We start from the raw sequence: 25376 nt of genomic DNA, 5'->3' as shown, positions 1-25376 counted from the left end.
GCTGATTCCGGTGAGGATATCAGTAACTTATTCGCAAAGTACTTTCATTCTACGTTCGTTGAGCCTGACCCCACTAACACGGAGCCTAGTGAGTCCAAACAAACATGCCCCAGTGTAAATTCTATTAGTTCCATACAAGTGTCAGCCGAAACAGTTCTTTCATTATTAAAAAAAATAGATCTCACTAAATCCGGTGGACCTGACAACATACCACCGATATTTATTGTGAATTGTGCAAATAGTCTACTTATACCGATATGTATATTGTTTACTCGATCTTTAAATGAGGGCGTGGTTCCAAAAATGTGGAAATCGGCTTATATAACACCAGTCTTGAAAAAAGGCGACAAGTCGAATGTTGCGAACTATCGTCCTATTTCGAAATTATGTCTCTTTGCCAAAATCTTAGAACGAATAGTATACGATCAGTTATACTCGGCTGTACGAGTTTGCATTGGTGACGAGCAACATGGGTTTCTTCGCGCGCGATCCACCACATCTAATCTGCTTCTTTCGACTAATTTTATTTTAAAACATATGCAACATAGAGTGCAAACAGACGTTATCTATACTGATTACAGTAAGTGTTTCGACAGAATCGACCATCGTATGCTCTTGCAGAGGCTACACGCAGTTGGTATGCATGGTGACTTGTATCGTTGGTTTTGCTCTTATATTGAGAATCGGACGCAGGCTGTAGTTCTTCATGGTTACAAATCAGGATGGTGTACCATCCCATCTGGTGTACCTCAGGGCTCACTCCTGGGTCCTCTTTTGTTTGTAATATTTGTAGCTGACATAAAATCCTGCTTCAAGTATAGCAACATATTACTGTATGCGGATGACATGAAAATCTTGAAAGCTGTACGTAGTTTGTCGGACTCTGAGGAATTACAAGAAGATCTTAACAGATTTGCAGACTATTGTAAGCGTTACAAACTCCAATTAAATGTATCCAAATGCACGTATGTCTGTTTTTCGCGGCTTAATTCAAACATTTCTTATAATTATTCGCTTAATAATCAAGTAATTAATAAATTAACTTATATTAAGGACCTAGGAGTTATCCAGGACAGTAAGTTACTGTTTGACAAACATGTAGATTACATCGTCAATAAAGCTTCTAAAGCTCTTGGCTTCATATTAAGAACCTCAGCCTGTTTTCGTTCCTTAAAAACAATTAAAATATTGTACTGTTCTTACGTACGCAGTCATCTTGAGTACGCATCACAGGTATGGAATCCCCAGTACTTGGTTTACATAAATCGCATTGAAGGAATTCAAAAAAGATTCTTGCGTTACCTGGACTACAGAGCTCGTCAGACAACAAATGGTTATATAAACAGATGTAGACGCTATCACTTCTTGCCACTTGAATACAGACGTAAAGTTAATGATATTTGTGTTTTGACTAATATTGCAAATGGCACCATTGATTGTCCTGAGTTATTGTCTAACATAGGGCTCCGCACTAATCCGATAGGACTTAGGCAGCGGCCAGTATTGGATATAGCTTTTTCATCTACTAATTATGCAGGCAACTCCTTTTTCATGCGAGCTGCTAGAAGCTTTAATGATCTTTCGCAAGGTTCTGACATTGATATTTTCTGCACAAACGCTAGCTCAATTAGAAGGCAGATGACCCATAGCTACTTTATCGGTTGAACTGATCTTAAACTGAGCATTTTTATTTTTTTCAGTTTAAACGTGGGCAGTTAATAGCAGTGTCGAACTATTGTAATATTTACCACATGACCTTTTAGTCTGTTCCCCCTTTATTCCCTTCCCCTTTCATTCCCCTTTATTTTGTGTTAAATGGTGCTTGCTTATTAATATGTGGAAGCTTATAATTAGCAATTTGTGTATCTATGTAATACCTATTCTACTGATTATTTGTCTGTAAGCTTTCCTATAAATAAATAAATAAATAAATAAATAAATAAATAAATCAGATGATTTTTAGGATTCCACAACTTAAGGTTCGAATTGGAAGTCTATAACTGAGGCACCAATGTTTGTCCGAATTTCCGTCCGTCTTCCCGACCACCACCATGCTGTATCCTATGAACCGTGATAGCCAAAAAGTTGAAAAATAAAAGTCGCGGTTAAGTATCCTTTGTAAAAAAAATATATTTTTCTCCTAATATATTTGTTGCGAGTCCAAATCACACATTATCGTTTTTTTTTATTCAAAGGAAAATTATAAATGTTGATTTTAATAAATAGAAAATACTTATGACAATAATTTTGCTGTTAATTCTAAAAAATACTTTTAGTCTGATCTGAAGCACGCCTTTTGTTTTACAAGCCGCCCAAAAGTCGTGACACCATAAATCTTGTCAGTAAGAGAGGAAGATGACGATGAATATCTTATTATGAAAATGATTTTCTCTTGTTTTCAGTCTCCTAATATTCCTCACCAACTTCAGAGGGAAGACGGATAGCTTCTAACATTTCATAAGTAATTTAGAAACACAATAGACAACTTAATTCATTAATTTTAAACTTGGAACTTTTCCTGCCGAACTCGTTCATATTTTAAATCTCAACGGAAAGTTTTGCAGTATATCATGTCGGCAGAATAACATAGTTTCTTATTAACTATTAATATACGGGAAATATAATGTCTATCCGTATTGTATAAGTGTGTTTATATATTTTGTGGAAGAACAGTTCATATTACCATTATTTATTAATATTGGAAAGACAATCTTAGTCTTATTTCTCTTTTCGGATAAAATTAGGTACCTACTTTGTATTTAATACTCATTTTTGTGACTAACAAAACATTGTGGAATAATATCTATGTACGTTATTCCATGTTTATATATGTCAGCTCATCTTTATAGTTTCTAACACAATACGGTGAAAAAATACCTTTATTTATACCTTCTATGTTACCCCGGAATTTATTATAGGCTAAAGATATTAGAAGATAGCGATAGATTCAACTTACCTTTTGGCTTTCCGAGAAAATATTTTGCTGAAAACGAACGCAATAAGAAATTACGATCGAGATAAAGCGTAAGGATTTCGGAAATTAAAGATACGGGGAAAAGGAGTTCCTTATAACTAAAGGTATTGGTAGAAATAAGGTATGATATTTAGATGATAATCGAATATATTGTATTTCTATTGCAAGAATCATTAATTATTATGAACTAAGATATTTTTACACAAACGTCAATTTTTGTAAACAGAATGTTCTGGCCATTTAGTTAGTCTAAATGGCCAGAACATAATTATGTGAAGAATATAATATGCATAAGAAAAATGTTTTTATACATATTATATGTATAAAATTTATATTCTTAACGAATTAAGGTTACAACACTTATTTCTTCCAGTGGAGCGCAGAACAAATTGTTCCTATTTCTCAGACTTAAACTACATAAATAATATCTATTTGTTTTTGAAGTATTTATTGCTTACGTTACAAGAGCCGGTAAACTTCTTCAAAGAGATGTTACATTTTCCGTCTAAGAAACCTTTGTGTAGGTAGTTGACTTGATATCACACGATTATAGACGAAACAAAAAGTTTCAGTTTTCCTCATACAAAATAAAATGTTGTCTTTTTAGGGTTCCCTACCTCAAAAGTGAAAAACGGAACCCTTATAGGATCACTTTGTTGTCCGTCTGTCCGTCCGTCCGTCTGTCCGTCCGTCCGTCCGTCTGTCAAGACCCTTTTTCGCGGGAACGCGTGGAGGTATGAAGCTGAAATACTGTCCCTTGAAGCTGTGAAAAAATCAAACTTCTAAGCCAACGCAGTCAAAAGATACAGCCGTTTATGCCGCAAATTTTCGACGCTTGCAAGGGAATCAAAACCTACAGGGTGCTTCCCGTGAACTCAGAATCTTGAAATTTGGTACGAAGCAACGTCTTATAGCATAGATAAAGGAAAAATTACGAAAACCATAAATTTTTAGTTACATTTCAAAATATATATTTATATGACTCGATTGTCGTAATGAACGAACTTTATAAACCTTGCAGGTTTGTACGGAACCCTCGGTGCGCGAGTCCGACTCGCACTTGTTTATATTGTAGACATGTATTGTGTCGATATTTTGTAAAAACATATGATTGCGGAATTCAATAAGATTTTATTTATTTTCACACTTTAAGTTCGCAAACTCCTTTTTTTGCATATTGGTTTTTCACCAATGTCCATATCATTTGTCAACTCTCCATTTAAAAATAGAATGTGACAGAGAAAACTGGCCGGCAACAAAAAAAAAGCACTCCCGCCGTTTTGCTACCAGTTTTACTTTCCATGAGAATAAAAAGATATAAGCTTTTAAGAAAGTCGCCTAGTACCATAACAGTATACACCAGAAAAATAAAAAAAATATTAAATATTATTTGATCAATATATTACAAGCTTTTCAAAATATCGAGAAGATCCTCAAACACAAACCCATTTTCTCAACACCAACATAACTTTTACCGTAGCCGGCAAAGAAAACCGGAACGGTCAACCTCGTTCCGTATCCGGCTGCAATCCGGCACGATAGCCAAAACTTGTGCATTTGTTAGTTAACAATGTACGTAGCATTATTCAACGCCTTATCGGAGCCGGCTGAGTTATCGGTCACGTGTGCTGTATTCAAAACGTTTCGAGTTGAAGTATTGAGTGGAACAATGCTTGTTTATTTACTAGTGAGTACTTATCCGTATAGTATTTGTATGGATATAGGTAATAGGTATTTTAAATACTAAGTATTGGGTAGAAGAAACTTAAATAAAGTTTAGGAGTTGCGCTATTTTTTTCTTAATTTATTATATGGACTGGTGATTTATGGACTAGCTATTAAAACCTCAAGGACAGAGTGTCGTTTAAGAAAAGATATTAATATAATAGTTAATTTCAAATTTTACATGCTTACAAAATAGCTAGCTATAGAAAACACTATTCTTAAACCGGAGCACTTTTTTGGTTTTCTCTGAAATTCAGTTACAATCACTTTCAGAAAAACGAAGCTTTTACTCGCAAATAGTCCTAACAGATTCTATACCTAATATTCCGTGGTATGTTCAGCTCTAAATGTGCTCTCCAGCGGCTAATATCCAGTAACTTAGCACTTCATGTTCCATATTTTACATAATTCGATGGCTCTCTACCCGAGAATATCGCATCCGTTGATCCTTGGTAAAAGAATTCGTTTTGTTTATTGACTAGAAAATTTATTTATCGTGGGAAAATTGAGTAGATATGTAAGATATATGAATTGGGTGTCGAATATAAAATACGAATATGGTCAAAAGATTCCGAGTTAAAAAAATCTACTTCATTTTAATTTTTCCTTATGTTTTTACCGCGATTAATTTTAATTTATAAAATAAAAAACAAAATGTATTTATTTTGCAGTTTCAAATTCGTGGTCTTATCTTAATTTAAACTTTTTATTACCGGCCAATTACAACATCACAATTAAAAAGTAAAAAAAAGAAAATAATCTCTTGCTGAAACAAAGCACACTATGCCTATAGTCATACACCAAGAAGGTTCGCTCCAATAAGGTTTCTTGCCACCCAACTACACAAAGTCAATTATAATGATCAAGGAACTAAGTCTTTTGATCTGCCTCCAGAATTATCTTATGCTGGATAATTTCGTTTTACGTCATTAATTTTAACGGGTATGTACACATATTATACAATATAAGTTAACTTATAGTACATACATGATAATGAATAAGTCTATATTGTAGGCCTACGCAGTCTTCTCAATAGTCTTTGTGGTCTTGTGGTTCTATGTCTGGATTTGTACCTACGAGGTGCAGGATCGATCCCAACTCGGACAAGTAGTTTAAAAGTTTTACGTACCTTCTTTATTTGAAACCTGAATTCCAGGTAATGGAATCTGAATCACCAATTGCATTGAGCAAGCATGGTGATTTATTTAATATTTCTTATACAAAAAAGTACAATGATTTTTGATTGGTCCAACGCTCAAAACCTTTCGTATATAATTGGAAAAGGAATGCGCCCAGGAGTGGCTGGTATTATTTTATATACCGTCTGCCTTAGTTTCAAAGTTAAAGTTGAAAAATTTTAGCCGCAGGTCAAACAACAAATAACTGTTAAATGAAAATTAACAATTTTGTAATTACTTTATAAATGTCTTCTGAAAAGGTAAAACAGGATTTCTTTATTCAAATATAATCTGCTAATGACCGGCTAAAGTAAATTAAATATAATCGGATTAAACCAGCCAGTTATATCGTTGTAAATTAACAAACTTTCCAAGTGCCTGTCAAAAAACCATGAACGAGTTCAGAGGTAATTAGAGTTTTGTTAACATTTATCTTTCATAAATTCTATTTGTAAAATAATGGTTTATTTGTAGATCGTGTAATCTCTCTCTCATAGCGAGTATCGTATGTTTCGATTTTTCTCAAATATGAATCGCTCAAGTTAAATGTAAGGTCAAATATTAACACGTGTAATCAAATTCCTTGGAAAAATATGCGTAAGTTAAAAAAATCGTTCGAAACTAGGCCTGATAAAAAATATTATTTAATTATATTTGGAACGAAAAAACTTGATTATACACGCATTGTCCAAATAAGTCTTTACGACACCTATTTACGATAGGAACACACATTTGTCATAACAGAGCCCGCTGTAAAAACAGTAGCATCTTTACGACACGTCGCTTCCAGTACCGGTACCATGAACCCTATACGCGTCAAACTGGTGGAAAAGAGACAGCGCTATGGAAAATGTAGAGCGCCATCTCGCTTGCACAACGAAATGAGTTTTGATTTAAACTTTAACACTTCGTAGTATAGGCCTAGTGCAGGTAGAGTATTTATAGCACAGCTGGCCTTGGAACAGGGGAGAACAGCATCAAAGTAAAGCCCTGAGCGGAACTGTTATTTTGTTGTCAGAACCGAGACGCACTAACTCGCCGACTGAGCAAGTTTACCCACAAACTTCGTATTTACAAAGGCTAAACTTTTTAATGGGCGCTTAAGTTTATAGGCAAAGTCATCCAGGCCATGATTCCCGTCTTGATGTAACCTCCTTTATCACACGAGGCCTTTATATTGTTTGTAAAAATAAATGTTTATTCACTCCGAGATTAAGGTAAAAGACATTATTAATCTGGTCCCTTTCAGAGTAAATGAGAAAAATAATCAACTGTCATCTGTATAATGTATGTTCTTATTCCTGGACTATGCGTAATATTTTGTAAAAAATCTATTTTCTGATAGGTAAGTTGTTTTTATTGTTAGTTTCTGGCCAGTTGTAAATTTCAAAATTGGAACGAATAAAAAATATAACAGCGTTGCAGAATATAAAATACGAATGTTTGAATTGAAACTTTTTATGCATAATTTATAACAGTACATTTTCTGCTAAGCTAAGAGAATGGAGTCTGACTATCTAGCTAAGTTACGTAACTAACATTTAATAAAAGAATAGCGTTATTTCAAGGAATTCGTACGCAAAACGTTGTGAAGTGCTCACTTGACAAGATCTGACCCAATTGTAGAAGATTTTATACGTAAAGGTGCGGGCTTTTGGGGCAATACCGTGTCTAGTTGCCCTAATTAAAAAAAATATTTAGTTTACGGTATTATTCTAGTCAAATTATAATTTACACTGAGTTATGTACCTACAGAGAAGTGTCACAAATGTACTTTCGTTATATAGATAGCATATTTTGTTCAAAGGACGTTTCTGTTTTATTTTGTATAATATGAATAAGTACTATTAGATAATTATGATACATTCTATGAAATTAAAAGCAGCGTTAAAGTTATTGAATATTCGTTATTAAAATTATATATGTAACCAATAATCTGTGTGTGAATACAAATGTGTTGTTTAAAACAATGCACATATGAACAAAACGGTTTTTTTTTTATTGACACTAAAAAATAATTTAAATTCAGTAGCACTCACACAAAGCAAATAAATTAACAGAATTAAGAGTGTAAGATACATCTTCATTATAAAATTTTATGATACTTTCTAGAAACAGAAAATAAAAACTGTTTTAATTTTAAAACAAGACCTCTTTAATTATTTGGAGCGCGATAGCGTTGGATAAGGTTTAACTATAATTACCCTATCGATAAGAAAATTGTTAACAATAAAGCCGGCACTTTAATTTAATACTTCAGTGCAAATTCGAAACTATTGTTAATAATTAAGGTTCAAAATAGAAAAACAACTTGTATTTAGATTAATAGAACGTAAATTACAAACGTAATCTATAAGTTATAACTATGTTACATTGTTTTAATTATTTGAGGTTATGCTAGATAAAGTCTAACTATTTTCTGCGTACCTATATGTGTGGCCCAAGGTGGTCAATGTTGAATTATAGTCATAAGGCATTTTCAGCTCTTATCACCAGCGACAGGCCAGTATTAAATAATTTATACTGGCCTGATTGATTTTTAAATTAAAACGAAGCCATATTAGACATTTCACATTTGTTATTTTTAAAAAAAATGTTTTCTTTTTGTTACCTGCCAGTATTCTTTTGTATAAAAACTTAGATAATCTCTACCTCTTTTAAACCTTACTCTATATTTAAATATCAATTATATCTTATGCTATGAATTTAAATATGAGCAGGTTTAATGTTTCCGATGTTCTAATTTCAAATGCAAATGCAACAACAATAGGGAGGACTCTAAATCGATTGGATTAATTCGAATGGAAATTTATTACTGAAATATTCTGAAATGCAAGTGATAAAATGTGTCTACATTTCTATTATTAACACCAAGGGTTTCGTAAAAATAAATAAGTTAAAACATTACCGTACTCAATATTACCGGTAATTATTACCGTAATAACTATCGTACCGCTTAATCGTCCGATCTGCATTTTTGTATTTATTGTTATACAGAACTATATCTTTTGTATTTGTATTTGTATATCAACAGAAATACATATTCTCAAAAAAATTAAATGTTCATCTACACGGTTCCTGAGATACAGTCCGATAACAGACGGATGGACAGACTGTGGAGCCTCAGTAATTGGGTGCCGCTTTAACCCAAGAGCATACGAGAAATACAAGTGATGTGTGAAGATCGTTTTATTTATTAAAAATACCTGCCTCTTAATATCCATGATAGAAAACGCTTGATCATCGACCATCACGCTTGCCAACTGCGGGTTGATAACCTCTGGTTCTAATATCTTATTTTTACGAAATAATTTCTATGACTTTTTTGGTCTATTCTTGAGTGCCTTGACTAGGTTTAACATCGATTGATAGTCTACCTACGTTAGTAAATGCGTTATAACTATCATTTTATATGCACATATTTAAAGACGATGTTTTATTTTTATAACCCTGAAGTTTGAGTCATGATGAGTCAAAATTCTAATTCATTTCGCTTAATAATATGGAAATTCGTAGATAAAAAATCACATTAGGCTTGAAATCTTTAAATTGTTTAATTTTTTTTTGTACATTGAAACTTTGTTGTGATACATGTTTTTAAATTAAGTTGATTTGATTTGAAGTAACTCACTCAGTATTTTCTACCAGTCGACATCTAGGTGACGCAGATGCAATACGAATAGACCTACTATAGTGTTATAGTTACGACATTATCAGATCATCCATTAGCAATCTCTGTTGCTAGTACTCCATTCATATGGTATACCATAACATTAAATAAAAAGAGACGATCTAACTATTTAACAAAATATATTTACAGTTTCTTGACACTTTTTTGGACTCTATCATTCAGTCGCAACTCACGTAAGCCGCAAAAAACCTCATTCCAGCATCATTAATTAATTCCACTTTCATGCTTCTTCTGCCACACCCGCCCATGCGGCCATGCGTACAATTTTTTCCCATCTCTAAACAAAATAAAAACTCTACTGAAAAAATATGAAGACATGATATCATAAAAAAATATGAAATACGTATCTCTGGTGGGAAAGTCAGTGCTGTCATAAATATATTTTTCGACCCATGATGAATGTTTCTATTTATCCCAAAAGATTCTATATAAATCTTAAAGCAAAACAAAATATATTGTGAACGAAATATTCAGGAGCTGTACCCTGATAGTTTTGTAGAGTCCAATTAGTAGAAGTAAATCTGTTTTGACAATATAACAATATAATTTTAATCTGTCGCTCAGGGATTCCGAAACTATGATGTTTTTTTAATTGTATTCTCGTACTTGGCTCAATTCTTAAATTAATTACGACCAAAATGGACTAAATTTATTTCTAGTTTTTGTTTAATCAGCAGACGTAAAAGGTATATAATTTTATTTTCGCCTAATTACTCTAATTTGAACCTGCATCATAAAACCAGTATTCTTGCTTGAATCTATCCACAAGTCATCATATTTAGTAATTTTTAACATCTGTAATTCTGCCAAGATAAATAATACGAAACGTACTCTTGAAAACGACCGCAGTTACATAAGAACAGATACATTAAATATAAACAGCGCAGCCGACCTTGAATGACATACATATTACATATTAATTTATCTATCTGTTTGTACTTGAGATGTTAAGACTGCGTTTACAACAAATTAGCATGACTATTATGTGCTAGGTTTGGAGAGCTACACGATACCTATATACGGTTTAACTGTGAGTCACTATGCAACGCGGTGACTTAATACTACAACGCAAGGCCGTGCGCGGTCATGAAGTAAAATCAACTGTTTTTGCGAGATAACGAGTTTTTGCAGAGATTGTTCACGCATAGGAGCAAGACTTTTTAGACAGCTAATTTGTAGAGTTAATATAATTAATGGGGCGTGTGAACTATGTTCTGTGTTTATGTCATACACAAGCTATGTTGGTATGGTTTAAAAGCGTGTGTAGATAAGCGATTTTTATAGCCGTTCTCGATTTTTATGACTTCAAACGAGATGAAAGAGTTAATGTATTTTATCGTTTTATAAATGGTTACCTATTTTTGTACCTTGTAAAATATATTTTCGTGAATTGATATTTATTTCTGCGTGGTTGTTATTTTAAGTGCTAATTTGAATAATATTCGTCTAAGGTTTTACAATTACCTAGTTGGAGTTTAATTTAAAAATATTCAATTGTCTTCTGCCACTTACCTAACAATCAAGGAAAATCTCAAGGAATTGATTTATGTTAAAACCAACTAGTTCTCAGTTGCAACAACTTTTTAAACAAAACTTCACTGAAAACACTATTCACACAAACTCCAATATATCAGTGCGATACGTTCAACTAAAACACATTAAAGGATCATTCAACATAAACAACGGGAATTCGAAATCGGCGCGAAAAACATCGCATCGGAACCTTGTGATACGTACTACACGTATTAACTCTCGGAGCGTTGCCGCCGTACTGACTGGCTTACGTAGCTCCACTCCTGCATCTACCGCGGAAGGTCTCAACTAACACGTGCCGAAATCAACGCATTAGACAACGTACATTGCTGGTTGAACTTCACATGTTCACAAAACAGCCGTAGTTTCACAGCAATGGATAGATAATTGGGAAATTCTTCGTTTAAATAGATATTGTAGTAGACAAGATCCTGTCAACAGTAGAAAACGCGAGCGCGCTCGGAAGTTCCTGCTCGCTCTGGTCATTTGGTTCACTAATTCAAGCTAATTCTGAAAGGCTCAGCTCTTAGCTTCTAACTATATAGGGCTGTTACAGTTCCTTTGGCAATTCCTGGGAGGGGTTATGTAAAACAAGTCGAGTTAAATTAACAAGTTCTGTTAAAAGATTAAGTGTGTTTTAGGCCAATCCGAAATCGTGTTCCATTTCCCGACTGACTGTTGATTCAACGAACTTGAAAGCCGGAGGGTGATTTTTTAATTCAACTTTGTTATACCCAACTGTTCTATAATTACAATCTATGCGCTACAGGTTTTGTTCATAAATACTTTCTGATGAGTTTCAAATTTAATTTGTGCGAAGAATAAAGATCGTTATTAAAGATAAGGAAATAATGAAGTTATTCACGTATCTAAATTACAATGAGGAATGACGAGCACATGTCGTTACATTCGTAATTAAGTCGATTGTTTACCAACACAACGCCTTCAGAATATAAATAAATAGTCATATTGTTGTGCCGTAATCGCTCATTACACTGCAAATCCAGTTGATGAAGTTGATTCGGACCAAAAAGCCTGTTGGAGAATCGGTTTGAACGTATGGGCTCGTTTTCAGCTTAGGTTTAACGTAGATTTTTTTTGTAGCGTGTCGATCAAAAGCTGTTATCCATTGGTATTGTTGTGCGTTGGATCACCAATTTTTTTTATTCTTTTATTTTCAGTACATTTGTACGATATCCTTAGTATGAGTCCGATTGCAGCAAGAATTGATATTTTTAATTAGAAGAATCCGTGCTAGCTGCATTGTAAAAGTTCCAATTCTTTTTGAAAGGAATTGGGACAGTCATGGTTTGCGAGATACCCTTACAACAAACACCTCTACACCAAAAAACTCGGAAAAATGTTTAATATTTGTATTAATTATGAAACTGATTATATTAAGTACTGTAATATTAAATGTAACGCTTTTTAATTTACGAGTAGCTCTTGAATGTTGTTCCTTCACTTATTTTGATTTCTTGATAGACAAATTCAGCTGAGCCTTAAGAATCCGAACTCCGTTCTAAGACTATCTAATGACGTATTCGAATGCTAATTTTCCAATCTCATTCCCATTGTATTGAACTATTGATTAAAACCTAAGATCTTTGCTGCTGAGGACTCAAGATCTCCAGTCTATAGATCCCTAAATGAGATCCTTCGATAATTGGAGGATGGTCCTAAACTTCTAAATTCTAAATTTAGTGTTTCCTTCCTTTAATACAAAGGATCAAAAATAGCATGTTCAAGAACTGAAGGGTTGTTAATCCCCCCCATGTGAGCACTTCAAACGTATCGTAAAAACTTCAAGTATCGCTCCCGTGTTTTACCGACTTACAAAATATTGTTCATTATCTTTCTTGGTAAGGTTTAACTCTCAGAATTTTTTATCGCTTCATAAAAAGTTTCGAGTTTGGTTGAGTAAATGCATTTGTGTTTTAGTATAGGGTAATGTCGGTCATCAATTAGGGTTAGTATATTTGGTTAGTTGATGGGAAATTTTAATTTTGACCGTTGGTTTTTTACCTAGGGGGTATTTTGTTTAGGATCTCGATAGATCTCTCGGTTAAGATTAGAAGTATTAAAATGTAGACAGAGTGTTCGTTTTTGAATCTTCACATGAAAACAGACGTTTCTCGGGGAAATCAACCAGATGCCGCGCGCAAAGGTATCTCAAAGTCTCAAATCTCAAGCATCTCAAAGTCTGATTGACTGAACTACATTTGCGTTAGTATTTCGTCACTTTTTTAAATATTGACGCAATCTCTTTGATATTTCCGGTTCCTGCTCGTACTAGCCAGCATTACTCACTAATCCTCTTGAAAACGTAATGACTTAACGTAACTCATCAAGAATTCTAATGTACGTAATTATGCCAGCTTTGTTGTTTTATAAACACTCCGGTTTTTACTCTTTCAACATTAACGCTCTTGCAATAACACAGATGTTTTTGATTATCAGTTTCTGTAGGCTTGTGATATCGCGCGTCTTGATACTCGACAATTCCATACAGTGATGACAAGAGCATTTAATTTTTTAAATACCTATTGATAGAAACGTCACTTGGTACTTGATTGAGATTAAGACAATGGTCTTAGAAATAAAATGTACATATTTATCATGGGAATCAGTCTTCTAAAACAAAAGGCTATTCTGCATGTTTCCAAATTGATATAAAATTGATACTTTTTATAGGATGCCATTAACAAATACAAAAGGACTATATGAATATTAAACAGAACCAAAAAGCTCATTCGGCGATAATTATGATCTTACTGAAGCACGTTTTTTCTTGTTTAGTAAACAAAGGTTCCAATCAATTCGATGGGGTTCCTTATTCCTTATTGGAATACTTCGTCTCTATTAGGGGTAAGATATTGAAATGAAAACGATTTTCGTTTCATTCATAATTTCTGGTGAATGCTGATTGTCGTAATGAAAATGTTCAAGAAGCGATGTTAACGCTCTGAATGTCGGGTCCATATTAGTCTGCGAACATTTTTATTTTTGGGGAACGGTGGTTTTTGAAAAGAACTGGCATGTTGATGAATTGTAGAAAAATAATTGTGTTTTTACCCTTTTTCGTTGCCTGAAGGTAAATTTAGGTCTCCTTTTATAATATTAGTAACTTGATTGAAAATTGAATACGCTATACCTGTATTTAGTTTTAATAAACTTTGGATTTGAATTTGAGTAAGGAAAAAATAATAATGGCAAGGTTGCAATAGTAACTTATTAGCTAAGAGTACTGAAAATAAATGCTTGTACGTGTACTCAAAGGTTATGACTAGGAAAAGTCTGACACTACCCGCTTCCTGCACTGAAAAGGAGGTTGTCCATGAGGATTCCCCAAAAAATGCCGGTATACAATCCCTTATCTATCTATACTAATATATAAAGCTGACGAGTTTGTTTGTTTGAACGCGCTAATCTCAGGAACTGCTGGTCCAAATTGAAAAAATATTTTTGTGTTGAATAGACCATTCATCGAGGAAGGCTTTAGGCTATAAACCATCACGCTGCGACTAATAGGAGCAAAGATACAATGGAAAATGTGAACAAAATAGGGGAGGTATAAATCATAACTTATATCTTCTACCCACGGGAACGAAGTCGCGGGCAACAGCTAGTTATTAAATAAATGGTTTAATTTAAGTTAAATCTGGGAAAAAGGGGGTGTTTCCGCTCCTATCATTCCCAACGATAAGATTAAAAGCATTTCCTTATCCAATCAACAAAGGAATAAATAAAAGAAAATAAACAAATACAAAGGAGAAAATAACTGAAAACGCTTTCATTTTTAAATCAAGCACCGTATTATGTTCGTGTTGATGAACATTGTTTCTTTTACAATACTAAACCGAATTAGATACTGTTTTGTTATTATGGCTGCATTTAAGATATGAAGACGTGAGAATCCCGGAAGTTTATTTATCAAAGAGCCGTCTCGGCGTTACTCATAATTATGATTTACCTACACTGCTTGCCTATATACGTCATATTATGCCTACATAGAAACAGAGGAACGAATTAGTCATCTGTACGTCCAGGAACTATGGGCTTGTCATAGGCATAAATAGGTACCCATCTATTTTGCAAAAGCCCAATCATAGTTTTATTATGCCTCTGAGCATGATCTATCGACGATGACTCATGTTCTCAAAAAGAAAATTCGCATTAGTATTAAAAAATCAGCTCGTTAATTTTTTTATGGTGAGTCTGACGAGTTAGCCGGCAGAAATGTTCAGGGTATCTTCAAAACCGATGACAACTGTTAAAACGGCTGGTAAAATTTTGATATTTTTTTAAGACATTTAAAAACGTGGGTTTTTAGATTGTTTTAATCTAAAATTAATTTTAACCTTTTTGTTTGTTACAGTTACTTCACTTTTTTTCGGATTGGAAATCATCGAATGACTCCTTAAACTTTGGGTTGAGCGTTCCTTATCAGATTCATAACCTGACTAAAACCCATTTCCTTTGCTCTTCGTGTACCAGGACCACGGTAACCCCTTCGGACAATCCCACTGACATTTATATAACTACTGAACAAATGACTAATTCGTTCATCTCAAATGATTCTGAGAACAATGAGTAATTGATAAACTATGTTAAATCGTGCTTGATAAGAGGTTAATCATCGTAAAGACATAAAGCTTATCTATTAAATCTCAGCGGACATTTTAATATGGTCCGTTGATTCTGACATCTTTTTGGTGATGACTTGATGAGTCATTTTTTATTAAAAAATCCTTCAAACTGTGAGTCTGCTTTGTGACAATTCGTTTGGGTGACAAACAAATTTATGACCTTAGAAAACGTTGCTTAATCTTGATCTTAATTATTTGTTGTTAGGTATAGCGGCAACAGAAATACATTTGAATAGTGGCATATGAAATTAAAGCAATTTAAAAAGTTTATAGTTTCTCAATACGTATTATGGACGTATAACCGAAAGGTCACATGAAATAGAATACCTCAAAGACAATTAAAAAATTAAATTACGATGTTCAGTCAAACGACATCAACTAATATGCCCATTGCACTTTCAACTCAATTTTAATGCAACTATCCCTTAAACTAAACATTGCGTATTTCCCCAGTTTTCGTTCCTACAGAAATATAAATAAAAGATCATGTCCGCAGTGATCGTGGTGTTATTGTTTGTTTCGAGGCTAATACTATGAATGTTAAGTAGAGCAGGGGGAACTATACCTACGCTATGTAATTCGGTTATATGTAAACGAGTAGGCGGCGAATATTGCATGGACGGCAAGTGAACTCCTTTTACACTTCAACGAATGTGTTAGCAATAAGGAGAAGTGCTAATTAAGTTCCTTTGCCAAAATATTTGAATATTCCGTTCTTCGTTTTGTTTTTAAATCTCACTTTCTTTTTTCTATAGGTATGAGGTTGTAAAACAAAAGCGTAATGGTCGAAATGTATTTTTCTATCCGCTACCCGCTACCGACGCAAAATAAACGCCGGACTGCGACGGAAATTCTTTGTTGAAATTTAATTATTTTCCCTTTGAATGCCGTGTAACCTTCAAACATTCAACCTGTAAACATAAAAAGGAAAAACATTAAGAGTATAATACAGTATTCGGTGAACCCGAAAACCGAGGGAAAAGTCGGGAGTTCACTGATATTTTATGAATGAAATGAATATTGAATTCGACGAAAGTATAACGGAACGATAATTGCATATCGGTTACAATACGAGCCATGTTTGGGCGTTCTCTAGCAATGCTTATTTGGGTTCGACAAACTATAATAGGCAAATAAGGTTACGAAATAGTGCGTGGGTGGTTCTTGTCACAACTACCAAAATAGAGGAATGTCGTCGTCCAGTCCCACTTGACCTCTCCCGTCCCTCTCAATTTATTCAGTTTGAGGCGAAAGTTATGATCAACATTATGGCGGAGGGGTCTTTGTCAGTGGTCCCATAAAACGCTTACTTTTGTTGCAGAGATTCGGAGATTTTATGTTACTTTAATAGTTTATGAATTCATTTATTGGTTAGTTTACGATTTATACCAATTATAGAGAGCAGTTGGTAAAAACTGTAATCTGCATATACCTACGGGAAATAAGAGAAAAAACAATATTTTCAATTCATACATTATTGCACGATCCATTAATATATCAACTGCTTCTTACTACTAAAACAAACCAGTCCTGATAGAGCTCTTGTAAGATGTAATAACTTTGGTAAAGTCCTCTTCTATAGGTACATTAATACTGGTCCAAACAGCCTCCGGTGCCAGTAAACATCTACTGCTAGACACGGCCCATGGACACACAAGTAATGATGCTGCCAAGTACTTAGTGAGCAGGTGACCACAGAGTGACGTCACACATTACCTTTGACGCTCGCTACTAGCACTAAAATGTTCAGTGAATGTATTCCCTATGAAGGATTTAATAGAAGCATTCGCTAAGTAATGAAGTGTGCTGGTGCATGGTTCTGTATGTTTTTACTTGTGTGTGTTGTGATGATATCGTTCGAGACTGTCTAGTTGCGAAGCAATGAACGGTAACGATTATTTGACAATTTCTTAATGAAGTTTGAGAATAAATTGGTTTCATAGTAATATATATTCTTGCCGAGATTGGATAGCCGAGTGGTTGAGGTACCCAAAGCCACAATGCTCTACATGTCGCGATAACTTTCCCCGCGTAGGACAATCATTTCTAATCTACAAGATCCTTGGCTTGAATCTGAGTGTTTTTGTTCACGTTTCTGGTTTATAGAAAAAAAAACACGAGAAAAAAGTAACGAAACCTAAACGCCCGAACTACTTATCACAAAGGCAAATAAAAATTAGATCAGATTAGATCAGAAAATTAAACTAGATCAGCAGTCCAGTAACTACACCAGTTGTTCCGATTAATATTCTGGCACAGTTTTATTTATCTTCTTAGATTAAAAAATAAAAAGAAAACTTAAAATGTTCAAGTTAAAAAGCCTAAGTTCATAGAGCAAGTTTTATGCCCGCCTCCAGAGAGTGCCTAAGCCATGATTATAATTATCGAACAACTAGAATGGGAACTTGCGAAAATACATAAACTAGGAACTTGCTGATTTTAGATAAACTTTACTGATTATAAATTCTCGGCTTTGTTGCGTCCAAGTTGCGTAGGTTTAGAAGCATTATGCATTAGTGTTTATGCTTATGAAAATAGATTTAACTAAAACTAAAATACTAAAGTGCCCGTATTTGGGCTCTTACTGAGAATTCATTATAAGTCGTGCGTAGTTCCATCCCACTTACACAATGGTATTTTTTTGTATTAAGAGCCATGTAGTCTCAAACTAAGCAAAACTTGTATAATGAGTACGAATGATCGCGTTCATCCCAAACACATTTGTCCAGATTGGGAATCGAACCCACGCCCTTCGGTAAAGCAATTGGGCCACTAACCATAAGACAAACAAGCCGGTCAAAATAAGTAATTGATAAAGTAAATTAAATAATAAAACAGTTAAAATACAGCAAAATTAAATCATGATTTTCATTGAAAATAATTTATCAGGCGTCAGTTTTAAGACTCAAATGACTTGGACAGAAAATTAGTCGACACAGAAACTTAGATTTACATAATAAGTTCCTATAAAAACAATTAAGCTCCGTCTATAATTTGACAATGCAAATGAGTATAATAATTAAAAGGTGTTCACATGTCGACTTCAACGATAATTTAATTGTTTTATGTGATGATATCTCGAAAACTAGTGGGGATATGGGCCGTTGCTCTTGTGGAGGCGAGATGGCGCACTAGACGTACGTAGCTCCATCTCACTCACACGTCGGTACTAAGATTTTAAAGCTTTGTAAACGCGATGATAGGGAAATTTAGTTGGTAAGTAGAGACAATTATAGCATTATGAATGTTGAAATAAAATTATGATCAAAATTTTGGCACTTAATTATGTAAAAGGGCTTATAATGTAAAATTAAGTAATAAACGTTTACAATGTAGTTGGAATGCGGTTCTCAAATAACTTTCCTCATAATGCAAAACTCCACTTTAATCTCTAAAAGCTGAAAAATATAAAACGGAATTTAAAGCAACTTCCCCTTTTAATCTGGAATCCGAATACCAAATGAGATGATATCATCTTTCTCCTGACAGAAGAGGTATTGCATTTTACTCAATTTCTAAGCAAATGTATGTAAAGTCAGTTACTTGGTGGACTTGAAATATTCGGTACAAAATATATTTATTATATCGCTGTTCCTTATTTACATAGTAAAGTAAATAAATGAGTGTGGTACCTAAAAAATTGGTCTATTTGAGTCTATTTTTAAAAAGAAATTACTAAAAAGAGGTTTTAATCTCAGAAGTTTTTTAACCTCAATTCACACTCACTCTCATCAACTAAGATATTACAAAAGAATATAATTCTTTTATCTAAGCTCGCGTAGAGTAAGTGCGAAGTACGTGATCTTAGTTTTAACAGAGGCATCAAGCATGCATGTTTATTGAGCATGTCATCAAGCATGTTTATTGAAGAAAATATAAGAAGACCTCCTCCTTACTTGTATTAGATAAGTGAAAATACAGAACAAAATTAAATGCACTAGAGAAACATCGCCTTTTACAAAGTCAGTTGGAAACAACAGAAATTGCTCCTACTTGAGGCCACAAAATGTATATTTTATTGCTCTCGCTAAACTTTTGAAGCTTTTTGGAGAATATTACTTACGGCCTGTAAATGGCAACATTAACGTAATAGCCGAAGCAATTCTCTTTTCTTAACCACCTCTGATTACAAAAGAAAGCCTTCAATTGTTCGAGACAAGTTAGGCTGTGGTGTCAGGTTTTTCTGGCCATAAATCTTCGATGTCTGGGCAGGATTAGGTAGTGACATAAGTTAAATAATGTTCTAGCTAGATTGCTAGATTTAGCCAATATATCATGGACTGTCACTGTGGGCATTAGGTTAGTTAATTTAAGTGCGTTTGTGTATACCAGTAACCCAAAATATGGACATGGAATACAGTGTAATGTTTGTGTGATAAAATGGTGCAACTTCTTATGTATAAATGTATAGTTTAATTATAATCATTAGATGATTAAAATTAAATAAGTGCAGTTGTTGCCACGAAGCTTAAAGTATGAATCTTCTTTGAAGCCCTTCGAATGAATCCTTTGATCTTCTTGGTATTCTCAAGATGTTGAAAGAGAAATTTACAATTATTTCCTAAACTACATATATAGTAACTTTTGCAGTATATGATAATTGTACTTCATTATTAAATCCAAATATACTGTCATAACTTTCCAATCGGGATATTTATTGTAAAATCTTTTCTATTTTATACGTTTTTTAATAATACTGCGTTTTATACAAAAAATAACTATACTACGTATCGTTTCGTAAATAATAAAACGTTTCTCTTCGTTTATTGGTTACTTGTTTGATAAGTCAAGTTTTTGTTCGGCTCGATATTAATGTCTGGCTGTAGGTAATATACGAGTAGAATACTAAGACTGTTTTAATTAGAAATGCGTGAAGACAGATTTGGTTTAGGTGTCAAAATAATCAGTTTTGTTTTTTGCCGCAGTGTGAATTTAATCCTTGTGTCGCGAGGGTCGTTATAAACATTCAAGTCGCATGCACAAAGAAACGTAGACTCAGAATAGGCATTCGTGGATCACACAAATGTATGTTCTACGAACCTGTGACATGTCGTGCTTCAAGTTTGGCGTAGTGACCTCTACCACGAGAAAAACTCCTTTATATTCAATAAAATAAACCTTTCGCATCTCAAAGGCAACTTAAAGTTTCCGTATTTTGTGCCTGACATATCTATATGTGGAAGCGTCAGGAACATTTTCCGAACAGTCTAGGTTGGCCTCCACCTTGGGCGTATGAGCGACGGGATGTTCAAAATAAAAGCGTCAATGTTATCTTGTAGATTGTATAATGTGAACTTATAACATTATGGAGTAGAATACAATAGGACGGTTGAGATGGAATATTATTTGGAGCCAATAGGTTAGTACGTGCTCGCTATTTTTATGACAACTGTCTTGACAAGCAAAACGAACGTCGTCGCACCTAGCGCCACCTACTACTCTATTCGGGGTATCCCCGCTCCCTTTTTAAATTTACCACTTACACATTATAATAATAGTTATGGACTAGCTTAATACACATTTCTAACATTTCCACAATCAATTAAAACCGTCTAACTAAAGAAAGTATTCTGAATTAATCCGCGCGCCGTCATATACATTACATTACTACTCACCTATTTCATTCACTACTGTTAGAGAAAGTTTCTACCACATATATCTACACAAAAGAACAATGGTATGTCCATAATAAGTTCACAATGTGTACAAATAAATCCGGCTGTGACGTAATAGGCAGAAGAGGAGTTTTTCGTGGAACTAGTTCTGTTTGGGACCCGACGTGTCTGTGTGGGATGGAACGCGCTTTGTTAATGTGAATACAAGAGGTTTGACCACAAGACTAGGTATTCTGGAAGAGATAAGTTTCTTTTTTGATATTTTGTTGGAATAAGAGAATTAGAAGAGCTATTGCGTTATTTATAGACTTGTTAGATTAATTGTGAAGAAATGCGTTATCATATATGGCTGTTATTAAATTTATTTTCTAATTAATGTAAAACATTTAGTTTCTATTTTACTTGCACGAAATTTAATATTATAAATTACGAAAAATCTCGAAAAAGAACGATTCCCGCACTAAGGAATTTAATCCTTGTGTCGCGGGGTGTTTCACAAACATACAATCCACAAGCACAAGGACATCCAGCCTCAAAACAAGCATTCGTGGATCACTAAAATGCTTGTCATACGCGGGGATCGAACTCGCGACACGTCGCGCAAAGTGGGTTTGGCGTGATGACCTCAACCACTCGGCTATCCGTGCAGTCAAAATTGAAAACCTAACACGCTGTTCTCAAACTCATTCTTCACCTTATCGACATTAATTATGGCAAATTCTCTGCTAATATATTATTATAATCGCAGTACAGTTTACCCACAATGAGTACCATAGTGTAACGACCTTACCATAAACTTGTGACATTACTATACCGATTCCCGCTATGTTTTATGTCTTAAACTTCCGCGTCGTAATGTAGTGCACGCAAACCAGCAATATTGACCTCCCACTCCCCCCACCTTTGTATAAAAACCCGATTCATAAGGAGGTGAAGTACTTACAGCTACAGGTCAAGTTATACTGGTAGAAAATAAGGTTCCGTAGTTATCAAGTGTTATTGGACTTTAATGAGAAGTCAAGTAGTGGAAAAACGATTTTTGCTATTGAAGAAGTTTTGATCGTGTGCCCAACTATTGGATTCTTTACTAACTGAAAAGTTTTTCAACTTATTTTAGGATAATTTTTGAATCAAATAATTTTTTTCCGTATTTATATCCATCCTTCAAGGAACCTCTTTCTATAAAAGAGAAATGCTGCTCTATAAAGTGTATATTATTGTGCTTTCACTCTTCTACAAATGCGATAATTGCATTAAGACGCAGCAGTTGGTCATAAAATCTTGTCTACGGAGACATCTTTAGCCACATGTGCCTTAAGTCTATACAAATAAACAGTGAAACTTTAAAGGTCAAACAAACAGAAATTTTGGGATAAAACTATCCACCCACACTCAAACGAAACCGCTAGGGTCAACATAATATTGTCTTCATATCAATTTACGTCAAAGATTTTACGTGGCATCTTCATTTTACATTTTAAATGAAATATTTTATTACATTATCAGGTAAAGCAAACCGTTTCATAGTTGTGGGACGATAAATAGATTATTAAAAATGAAATCAAAAACAGCATTCTAATTTTGTCGACTCTTTACTACCTACTACTACTTTACTCGACGACCCTAGTCTAACTTATAGCCTGGTACTTAGGCACGTATTGTTGGAGAACAAAACCATCAGGAATTAGACATTACGTTGCTTATTTACCATTTTCATCGTAATTACATTTGACTCTAAAACATTATAATTGGAACAGATCATAACGAAAATACTCATTCTTGAATTCAACATAATAAAGTAGTTGAACTCAATGGACTTTTACTACGGAACCCACAAACCGCTATAACAATAGCAATTCTACCACAATCGTCGTATACTTCTAATAAGGCAAAGCGATTGCTCTTTTATAGACGGCTTCTATATTTGACGGATAATAGCCCATTGATAGCCCAGTGCCTTAAATACATACTTCGTTTTATTTAAGTAGGCCGCCACTGTGTTTTATTTCATTCCTTTTACAATTGTACTTGGATTTGGAACGTTTTATGCTTTGTAAGGACAGGATAAAATGTTAAAAGGAGTTATGTCTCTACTTTTATCCTATATTACATGTGTTGGTGATCTCCGATCAAATTTGTCTCCTGTCACATTGATATTCATGATTACCTTCATTGTCAAAACTAGCAAGCGAATTTTAATAAATATCCACCAGTGAAAAACTGCGTTATCAGCCAAAGGACAATATAGGCTAGATTTTCTTATGAAAGAGAAATCATCAGGTAAAACTAAGAAGTGCAGTAACTCTATTAACTTGCTTATTTATTGTAGTGCAGAACTACATAAAGAAAAAAAAATAACCAACTAAATAAATAGGAATTAAGGACATAATCTTGGTCTATTTAAATAATAACGCCACAATCTGTGTCTGACTTAGATTAAGATAGGATTTTCCTTTCCGGAATGACTGTTACGGAAATCGTGTTTCACGTTTTTCTTATCTGCGATACTAATCAGGTTTCTTCCTTAACATTTAGATATAAACGAAATCTCTGCAGGCATTTGTGAAAAGTATTCGAAATATTAGGCAAAAAAATATTCTCCTTTTATTTAAATATAACACTTATTGATTAAACGATTCCAAGAAGAAAAATATACGGTACAAGCTAATAAAGAAGAGAAACTCTCTTTATAAAACTAGTAAAAGTTGAGCCAGAATTAACTCACAACTACTCATCCCGACTACTAAGCAGGCTCCACTTATTTATGTTGAGAATACACCCCCAGAAACCTTTAAAAGTTGTACAAAGAGTTCGTTAGTTAGTAAAAATGGCTGGAGAACTATTGGATTTTGCTCAGCAATTTAAATTGTGGCCGATTTCTGAGGAGACATTAGAAAAGTAATGCGGTGCATACGGAAAGGACAAGTCGGTAATTTCAGCAAACGTGCTTCGCCAGTGAGCGCGGGGGCTATTCTTAACGACGTGACATAAAAACGAACAAGTGCTATTTAGTGCGCAATTGAATATTTTTTTAAAGAAAAATGGTCCAATTTTGTAAAGCTGTTGCTTTGCATTGGAGGGTGCTCAGTTACTAGCTGTTTCTCGTGGCTGCGTTTCTGTGAATATTGGTGATACAATGTAACCATGATATTGTAGCCAATGTAAACCCAGGTCAACTACAATCATAGATTTATTTAAAAGGCGTTTGTTTTGTTACAGCTGTTTCGACTTCTGATACGAATTTTAATTATTTCAGTGATTAATACTACAACAATGGTACTCAACCACGTCACATTGAATGGAAGTAATTGTTTTTTTTTACTCCTTATATTTTCATGGAAATATAAATACAAGGCACTCATAAGAAAATAAACAAGCATCTATTTCGTGAGTGTCTCGTTAGGTTGGCTCTCAGCCAGGGTCAGTTATTTGTACTGAATATATGACAGTCTGATTATATTTGTATCATATTTACATGGCTATATTTACGTAGGTAACATAAAAAAAGAAGTAATAAAATTTTATTTTTGATGAATTTAGTTTTAAATGCAGAATAATTTGTGCTTTGTCATTTACAGCGCAATATTCTATGTGATTACAATATGCATATCGAATCATAACAGGAGAACCTCCATAAACGACTAACATCAAAACCAGTCCATACAGTTTTCTCACCAGTTCCTGTCACAGAATAAAAGAAAAAATATTAAAGGTAACATGGATCTCAACGACAATGAATACGATTTTATGTGAGTTGCGGTTTCAGAATATACCCACGGTTGCTGACGCAGGCCTCATTTGTTCCATTTACCGGAGGCTTCGTCCAATAAACCCTCCTACCAAACTTATAGGATTTTCCCCGTCTTTCCGTCTCTATTCTTATCCATCTAGCATTCCGTTAATAAATTAGTAGTGCTATCAATATTCAGGCCGCATTACCGTCCCTTATTAAGATTAAAAGCAGGTTAATTGCATGGTGTTGCCGTCGAAAAACATGTTACTTTCATGATT

General features: G+C 34.0%; 1 protein-coding gene across 1 annotated transcript in view; it reads right to left on the bottom strand.

Moving 5' to 3' along the window:
* Nucleotides 1-11353, bottom strand: part of LOC113508529 (CD151 antigen-like) — a 145280-nt gene extending 133927 nt beyond the window's left edge. The window contains exon 1 of the mRNA XM_026891630.1: nucleotides 11081-11353. The gene's annotated coding sequence lies outside the window, so the exon portion shown is untranslated. The remainder of the gene's footprint in view (nucleotides 1-11080) is intronic.
* Between the last annotated feature and the right edge of the window lie 14023 nt (nucleotides 11354-25376).

Source organism: Trichoplusia ni, chromosome 2 (genome assembly GCF_003590095.1).
Source record: "Trichoplusia ni isolate ovarian cell line Hi5 chromosome 2, tn1, whole genome shotgun sequence".
In the NCBI taxonomy this organism is placed as follows: Eukaryota; Metazoa; Arthropoda; class Insecta; order Lepidoptera; family Noctuidae; genus Trichoplusia; species Trichoplusia ni.
This window is presented reverse-complemented; position numbering and strand designations above follow the sequence as displayed.